The sequence below is a fragment of the Solanum tuberosum genome, unplaced genomic scaffold (genome assembly GCF_000226075.1).
Source record: "Solanum tuberosum cultivar DM 1-3 516 R44 unplaced genomic scaffold, SolTub_3.0 scf00474, whole genome shotgun sequence".
NCBI classification, from domain to species: Eukaryota; Viridiplantae; Streptophyta; class Magnoliopsida; order Solanales; family Solanaceae; genus Solanum; species Solanum tuberosum.
In genome coordinates this window covers 399,603-407,952 of record NW_006239392.1, presented here as the reverse complement: position 1 = coordinate 407,952, position 8,350 = coordinate 399,603, and positions in this window count along the sequence as shown.

Below are 8,350 nucleotides of genomic sequence, written 5' to 3'. Positions count from 1 at the left end.
ATCAAGCAGACAGCTTAATGGATTAAATTTAATAAAATAATATATTTGTATATATGAGGAAAAAGGCTGCGAACAATTTGCAAATTGAAATTGGGTACTACTGCTGCCACGTGTCAGCAGCTGGGGCTCATATTAGTACGGAAGGCGGCGAGCAACGTGAAATTCCAAAAATACGCGTATAGTGGAAAACCCAATTTAATTGGGTTTTGTTTTCCTAATTTGTCTTGAACTCAATTATTTTATTTAGGGTTTCTCTATCTATAAATAGGGAATGAAAATATTATTCTTAAAAGGAGGAAGAAAGGAGGCCAAGAACCAAGATACAAGACACAATAAAATTTTCTTCTAGCTTAGGAACTTTGGAAGAGCCGCCGTGGAGGCCGGAGAATTGTGGTTTATTCTTTCTTCTCCTTTATTATTTATTTGTATTCATGATTAATAAAAGATAGTTTAGCTATTGTTCCTAACTTTCTATGATTAACACAAGCATATTTATTTTAATAAATTTTGATTGTGTTTTTTTGAGATAATGAGTAACTAAATCCACAACTAGGGTTGTGGCAACAAGAAAAGAATTATCAACATAGATTTAGTGTGATACTATCTAATAGGCTAGTGTCGATTGGTGCGAAGTAATAACTAAGCCAAACATCGATTATGATGTCTAATATGAGGTAAAGGTAAGGGTTAGTAAATTATACACACGTAGCCGGACCAAGGTGTAGGGTGAAATTTTCTAGATGCCGGACCAAAGATTTAGAGATACCTAACTTATCACTTTGCATGTAATACACTAGAAAAGGATTACTATTATTAGGATTACCGCATTATAAGCTTATGGGGAACACATTCCTAGTTACTTTTAATAATCTGAATATAAATAAATACTTAGTTCAAAGCTATCTTTTTATTATTTTTATTTTATTTCAATTTAAATCCCCCCAATTTTATATAACGACTATCGAGTTAAATCTTTGCTATTGACAATATTTTTCCATATTCTCTGTGGGATCGACCCCGACTCATAGTTGGGTAAATATATTGCATACGATCGTTTATATTTCTTTTCAAGAGGTATATTTGAACGTTATCACATGGTCATAACGTAGTTATACACCCCCACACACTAGTCTGCAAGACTCTAAGAGTAGTAAAGATTGGCGAGAAAGGGGACAATCTAGTAGCTCTGGAGGAAAGGGGCTAGCCAATCGGATAGAAGTCAATCCTGCTACTGAGAAGGTTTACTAGGTCGTCTGTCGGGACCTGCATGCATGAATGCAGCGCCCCCAAGGCAATGGGGCGTCAGTACAAAATAATGTATAGAGTATGAAAGGCAATAGACTATGAGCAGGTATCCTAATATACTGGAATAATCCGATAAATAAATCAAGAATAAGATAAGTGTACTGACCTGCTCCTAAATCTAAACTTATCAAAAATAATAAAACAACAACCTAACCAATCCCCCATAAGCTCGGCAGGTACAAACAGCACACAAGACCACCTACTCAGGCCCAAAATAAACTTGGAAGGTGTCAATCAGTCTATATACCTCTATCGATAGTCCCCTAGCCCCGTAGGCAGTCGCATAGTCCTCTTAGGCATTAATCTTTCCATGTAGGCAGCACATAGCTCTCTTAGACATCAACATAACTTATAGACAACTCATAGCCCTCTTAGGCAACCATATGGCCCTGTAGAAAGCACATAGCCTTCTTAGGCGTCAATATTACCATGTAGGCAACTCATAGCCCTTCTAGGCATCAATATAACCCCATAGGCAACTAATAGCCCTTTTAGGCATCCATATAACCCGGAGGCAGAACATAGCCCTTCTAGGCATATATCACATTCCTACAGCTAACCACAATAGCCCAAAGGGTAACAATAACAATCCAATCACTAAAAGCGAGCAATTTAGTTATAAGCAACCTATAGAAATAGCTTCTAAGTCGTGTCCAACATAGGAACGCTACTAAATGCATAAGAATCCCGACAAATGAGGATTATATCAACTCGAGCAGTCAATAATCAACAATAATGGCTACAAGTATAACAAGGATAACAACAACCCAATTACATTGCGCCTAGCTTTAAGGAAACATGTCGTAAGTAGGGAATAGCCTTAACATACCTTTTTCGCTGAATTCACGTGGCCTAACGACTTTAACTCATAACTCCCTGGATACTACAACAAGGCAGGACCATAATCAACAGACAAAAATAGAAGATACCATGATAATCCGATAAAAGATATGTATTTGTGTCGTAAATTGCTATTTGTTGCTGATAAAAGCTAGAGTCGATGAAAGAAGGGTCTTACCTCGATCTTAAGTTCGTAATACACCTCAAAACCTTCAAATATGTCCAAACCCTTGCTGTCCCAACACTATAGTGTGATGTGCTACGAAATCTATATATAAAGTTGAGAAAATCTATACTTTAGTTGATCCTAGAAATGGGTTTCTCTAATTTTTTTGTTTCTTAGCTAAAAAAATGAAGAAAAGGTCGAAGAAGGAGATATATATTAAGTTCCACCGACCTAGGTCCCCACATCACGTGCCTGCTTGCGCAATCCCATGAAAACCTAAATATCTCTCTATTCTGAATTCATATGAATGAACGGTTTGATGCGTTGGAAACTAGACTCGTAGACCTTTGATATCATTAGTGGTGGGCCCCATAACTCTTTATATATTGGGAGAAAACATCCAAGCCATTTGACCCAAATTTCACAAAAATCTTTAAAAAGGAACTTACGATAACTTTCGCCAACTTTTATTTTTCCACTTACCTAACTTCAAAACTTGAAATACAACAATTGAACACTTATAATATGACATAGCACATCATTCTTAATTTATTACCCACCCTCCTTGTCTTTTCATGAAGATACGAGTAATTTTATACGTTTCAAAAAGGCGGGGTGTTACATCCTTCCCCCCTTAGAAACATTCGTCCTCGAATGAAAAATCTGAGTCACGCGGTTAAGTCCTTAGGAGTTTCAAAAATTTAGGCAGAATATCCTTTGTAAATATGACTATCCAGGAACATGAAATGCAAAAAATCTAACCAAGACGTCTCACAGGATGACCTAAATAGCTAAGCACTATAGCTCCACAGTAACAGTGCGAGCAAATATACAACGACAATAACAATAATAATAAGCAACAATATAAAAAAAATCAGATTGGTATCTAACCTCACTACACTAATATAAACTGATATGCCATCACCCTGGGGTATGAAACAAGTGAGGATAGTTGGACATCATGCCATCCTCAGCTTACCAGGTCACCTCTTCTCTATTCTTGTTTCTCCACAATACTTTAATCGAAGCCACCTATTTGGTCCTCAATTTATGGACTTGCCGATCTAATATGGCAACTGGAGTTTCCTCGTACGACAACTCCTCTGTGATCTGAACATCCTCAACTGCGACAACCCGAGAAGGGTCTCCTACGAACTTCTATAGCATAGATACATGGAAAACTGGATGAACAGATTCTAGCCCCGAAGGCAATTCTAACTTATAAGCCACTCGTCTTACCCTCCGAAGGATCCGATATGGCCCAATGAATCTTGGACTAAGCTTGCCTTTTTGCCAAATCTCATAGCACCCTTCATAGGCGAGACTTTTAAGAATACCCAGTCATCGACACAAAAATCTAAGTCCCTTCGTCGCATATCTGAGGGTGAAAGGCTGTACTAATATTAACTTGTGTCCCCAGTCCCTTTTCCTGGAAAGGACTTCCCAGAAAGTTGGCAGTAAATTGTGCTCCTTTATCAGAGATAATAGATATTGGGACACCGTGTAGCCTAAAAATCTCTCTAATATAGAGCCCTGCATAGTGTTCGATCGTCAAAAGTAACCCTGACTGGTAAGAAGTGGGCTGATTTTGTTAGTCTATCAACGATTACCCATATAGAGTCAAACTTGCGACGCGATCGAGGTAACTTTGTAATAAAATCCATATTAATTGCTTCCCACTTCCACAAAGGAATGGCTATCTCCAAACTAGCCCAGCGGGCTTTTGGTGCTCAACATTCACCTGTTGGCAGTTAGGACACTGTGCCACAAACTCAGCAACGTCCTTCTTCATCCCGTGCCACCAATAGATCTCCTTAATATCATGGTACATCTTCGTCGAACCAGGGTGAATAGAATAGCATGAATGATGTACCTCTTCCATAATCCGATGTGGAAGCCCTGCAACATTCGGAACACACAATCGACCGCTATATATAAGGACTCCATCTCCTGCTATATCAAACGCTAAAGTCTGTTGAATCTGAGCCTTGGCTCTGAGCTGCTCTAAGCAAGGATCCTCTTGCTGCCATGATTTTACTTCTACAACTAGAGATGATACGGTTGTGTCCTGAATTGTTACCCCACTATCTTATGCCTCTAACAATCTGACTCCCAAGCTATCTAACTGATGAAGCTCTCGCGCTAGCTCACGCTTCGCAATGCCTAAATAGGATAAACTACCCATAGATCTTTGACTGAGGGCATCGGCTACCATATTCGCCTTTCTTGGATGATATAAAATATCCATTTCGTAGTATTTCAGTAACTCAAGCCATCGACACTGTCGCAGATTTAACTCTTTCTGTCTAAAGATATATTGAAGGCTTTTATGATCTGTGAAGATGTAACATGAACTCCATACAAATAATGTCTCAAGATCTTTAACGCATGCACAATTGCAGCCAACTCTAAATCGTGGGTCGGATAGTTCTTCTCATGCTTTCTCAACTGCCTTGAAACATATGCGATAACCTTACCATGTTGCATTAGAACACATCCCAACCCAACACCAGAAGCATCACAGTACACCGCATAGCCTTCTGAGCTCTCTAGCAATGCTAGAACTGGTGCTGATGTGAACCTGTCCTTCAGCTCCTAGAAACTATGCTCGCAAGCCTCAGTCCACAGGAACTTAGCTGCTTTTTTAGTCAGCTTCGTTAATGGTGCTGAAAGTGAAGAAAACCCCTCTACAAACCTTCTGTAGTACCCAACTAACCCTAAGAAACTACGAACCTCAGTCGGAGTCATAGGTCTGGGCCAAGTTCTTACGACCCTAATCTTTTGTGTATCAACCGCAATGCTTGCATATGATACAATATGGCCTAAGAAAGTTACAGAGTTCAACCAAAACGCACACTTAGAAAACTTTGCATAAAGTTCTTGATCTCAAAGAACCTGAAGGACTTCTCGCAGATGATTTGCATGCTCAACCTTTGAACGTGAATACACCAAATTTCATCAATAAATACAATCACAACCAAGTCTACATACGGCCTAAATATACTATTCATAAGGTCTATGAACACTGTTAGGGAATTAGTGAATCCAAAAGACATTACCAAGAACTCAAAGTGTCCATATCTGGTTCTAAAAGCTGTCTTTGGAACGTCTTTCTCCCGAACTCGTATCTGATGGTACCCTGATCTTAAACCAATCTTTGAGAAACATTCAGCACCTTGTAGCTGATCAAACAAGTCATCGATCCTCGAAAGGGGATACTTATTATTATAGTCGCCTTATTCAGCTGTCAATAATCGATACACATTCTTAGTGAGCCATCTTTCTTCCTCACGAATAACACTGGCGTACCCCATAGTGAAGCACTAGGCCTGATAAAGCCTTTATCCAGCAAGTTTTTCAGTTGATCCTTCAATTCCTTTAGCTCAGCAGGAGTCATTCTATAAGGAGGAATAGATATGGGTTGTGTACCTGGTAGCATATCGATAGCAAAATCAATTTCCCATTTTGGAAGGATACTAGGGAGCACGTCTGGAAATACATCTAGAAACTCATTAACTACCGGAATAGACTGAAGAGTCGGTTGTTCTGCATCTATATCATGAATGCGAACAAGCTGATAAATACAACCCTTAGTGACTCTTCGCCTTAAGATAGGAAATAAACCTACCTTTCGGCGTTCCTGTATCGCCTTTCCATTCCCAAACTGCCTCTTCTAGAAAATGGAATCTAATAATCTTTGTCCGGCACTCAACATTAGCATAACAAGACGCTAACCAGTCCATACCCATAATGACGTCGAAATCAACCATCTCTAACTCTACGAGATCTACAGAGGTCTGACGGTCGATAATTTCTACCGTGCAACCTCGATAGACCTTCATGGCAACAATAGACTCACCAACTGGTGTATATACAATAAAGGGTCAATCTAATAACTTTGTTACTATACATAACTTCCTCGCAATAAATGGAGTAACATAAGACAGAGTAGATCCAGGATCTATCAAAGCATAAACAGAATGGGAGCAAACAATCAATGTACCTGTCACAACATCTAGTGATGACTCTGAGTCATGTCGGTTGGCTAATGAATATGTACGATTCTGTCCACTACCAGAACTAGATGCTCCCTCTCTGCCTCCGCCTCTACCTCTACCTGCTAAAGTCTGGGGTCCACGCCCTATAGGCTATGTTGATGAAGAAAAACCTACTACTGACCTGGTCGACTGACCTATACCACCCTGACCTATGGTTGGGCAATTTCTCCACCCATGCCCCTTCTATCCACAAGAATAACAACCTGTGGAACCTTGTCTGTACCTCCCGAAATGCATCTTACCGCAAGTAGAGCAACGCGGCAGGGCTGTCCTAACCTGGCCTAAACCCCTCTGCTGCTGAGAGCCTGATGCTCCTGAACCCTCACCTGCGCCTGACTGTCACTGATGATCAAATCGACTACCCTAGAACTGCTGTGGTGGAGATCTAGGTGGCCTAATAGAATATCGAGGTCTGGGACCACCCTGAAAATCTCCATGTGAACCAGCGGCCTATCCCTCTTCTGTCTCTCTCTCTCAACTCTCTCAGTCATATAATGCAAATGTCGGTGATCCTCTATGCTTTGTGCCAAGGCCTAAATTCACGAGATATCCATATTATCATTTAGTACAGTGGTAGAACAAGCGTCGATATAATCTAAGTCAAGCTCTCCCACAAATCTATGCACCATGTCATGCATCGTATCAACAAATGCTTATGCATATCTAGCCAATGAATCAAATCTCAACTCGTACTCTTGAACACTCATGCTACCCTATCGAAGGTTCAGAAACTGGTCCACCATAATCTCTCAAGGCAAATAGTGATCTATGAAAGCTTCTGCAAAGCTATCCCAAGTGGGTAGAGATGCATCTTTTCCCCTAGATCTCTCCCAGCTTTCGTACCAAAATACTGCAACATCACGCAATCGAAATGTTGCTAACTCGACTGACTCAGTCGCTGAGGCATTCATGACCTTGAAGATCCTATGAAGCTGATCAACAAAGTGTTGAGGGTCCTATCTGCGATCTGTCCCTGTAAAGTGTAAATTGTGGAGGATTCAAGGCAAGAAATTCATGAACTCTCGAACTTTCGGGCCCTTCAGAAGGTCTGGCAACATCTGGCGCAACTGGATGGCACTGTGCAACTACTAACTGTGCTAACATACATACTACACTCTTGAAATCCTGATCAGATGGAATAGGAGGAACTAAATGTGGTACTGTTGGTGGAGTCGTAAGTCCTGTAGCCCTCAGAGGCTCTTGAAGCGGTGGAGAAGCTATAGGGGGCTGAGAAGATGTCTCCCCTTGGGTCTCACAATGGGCTACCTCCATATGTGGTACCTTGCTGGTACCCTCGCCTACAGCTGTATCTAGCCCCTGGCTAGTTGTGGTCTGTCTGGTGTCAGCCATCTCTATTTGCATACAAATATCAATTATAAGTCAGAAACCTCGACCCTTAATACACCACTCTATTGTACGGGGTGAGCAAAAAAAGGATAGCCATTCTTAAATGCCTGGTAGCTTATAGCATATCGAATGTGGTGCACAACACATTTATAAACAAGACTCTATTAGACACGGCTTGCAGACTCCCAAGGATACGACGTTGCTCTGATACCAAGCTTGTCACACCCCAGATTCAAGGGGCGCAACTGGCTCATAATGAAAGAACTCAAGCTCGAGTCGACCTTGCTGAACCATTTGCTACTAGCACATGGCAGCCACACGCAATCAACAAAACAAACAAGTATATCTCGGCTTAAAATTAAGTCATCGACCGGCAAGGCCTCTGTCAACAGATCTATAAACGAAATAGCTACTCCCAAGAGTTCATATAAAGAAATAGCCAACTAGCACAGAAGTCCTGATTGGGCCATCGAGGCCACCATGATCTCTATACCAAAACTAAAAGCAGGTATATATATCAAGACAGTACATCAAACAGCTCACAAGCTTCAGCAAACCAACAAACTAGACCATCATGGACATAACGTAGTTATACACCCCACACACTAGTCTGCAAGCCTCAAAGAGTAGTAAA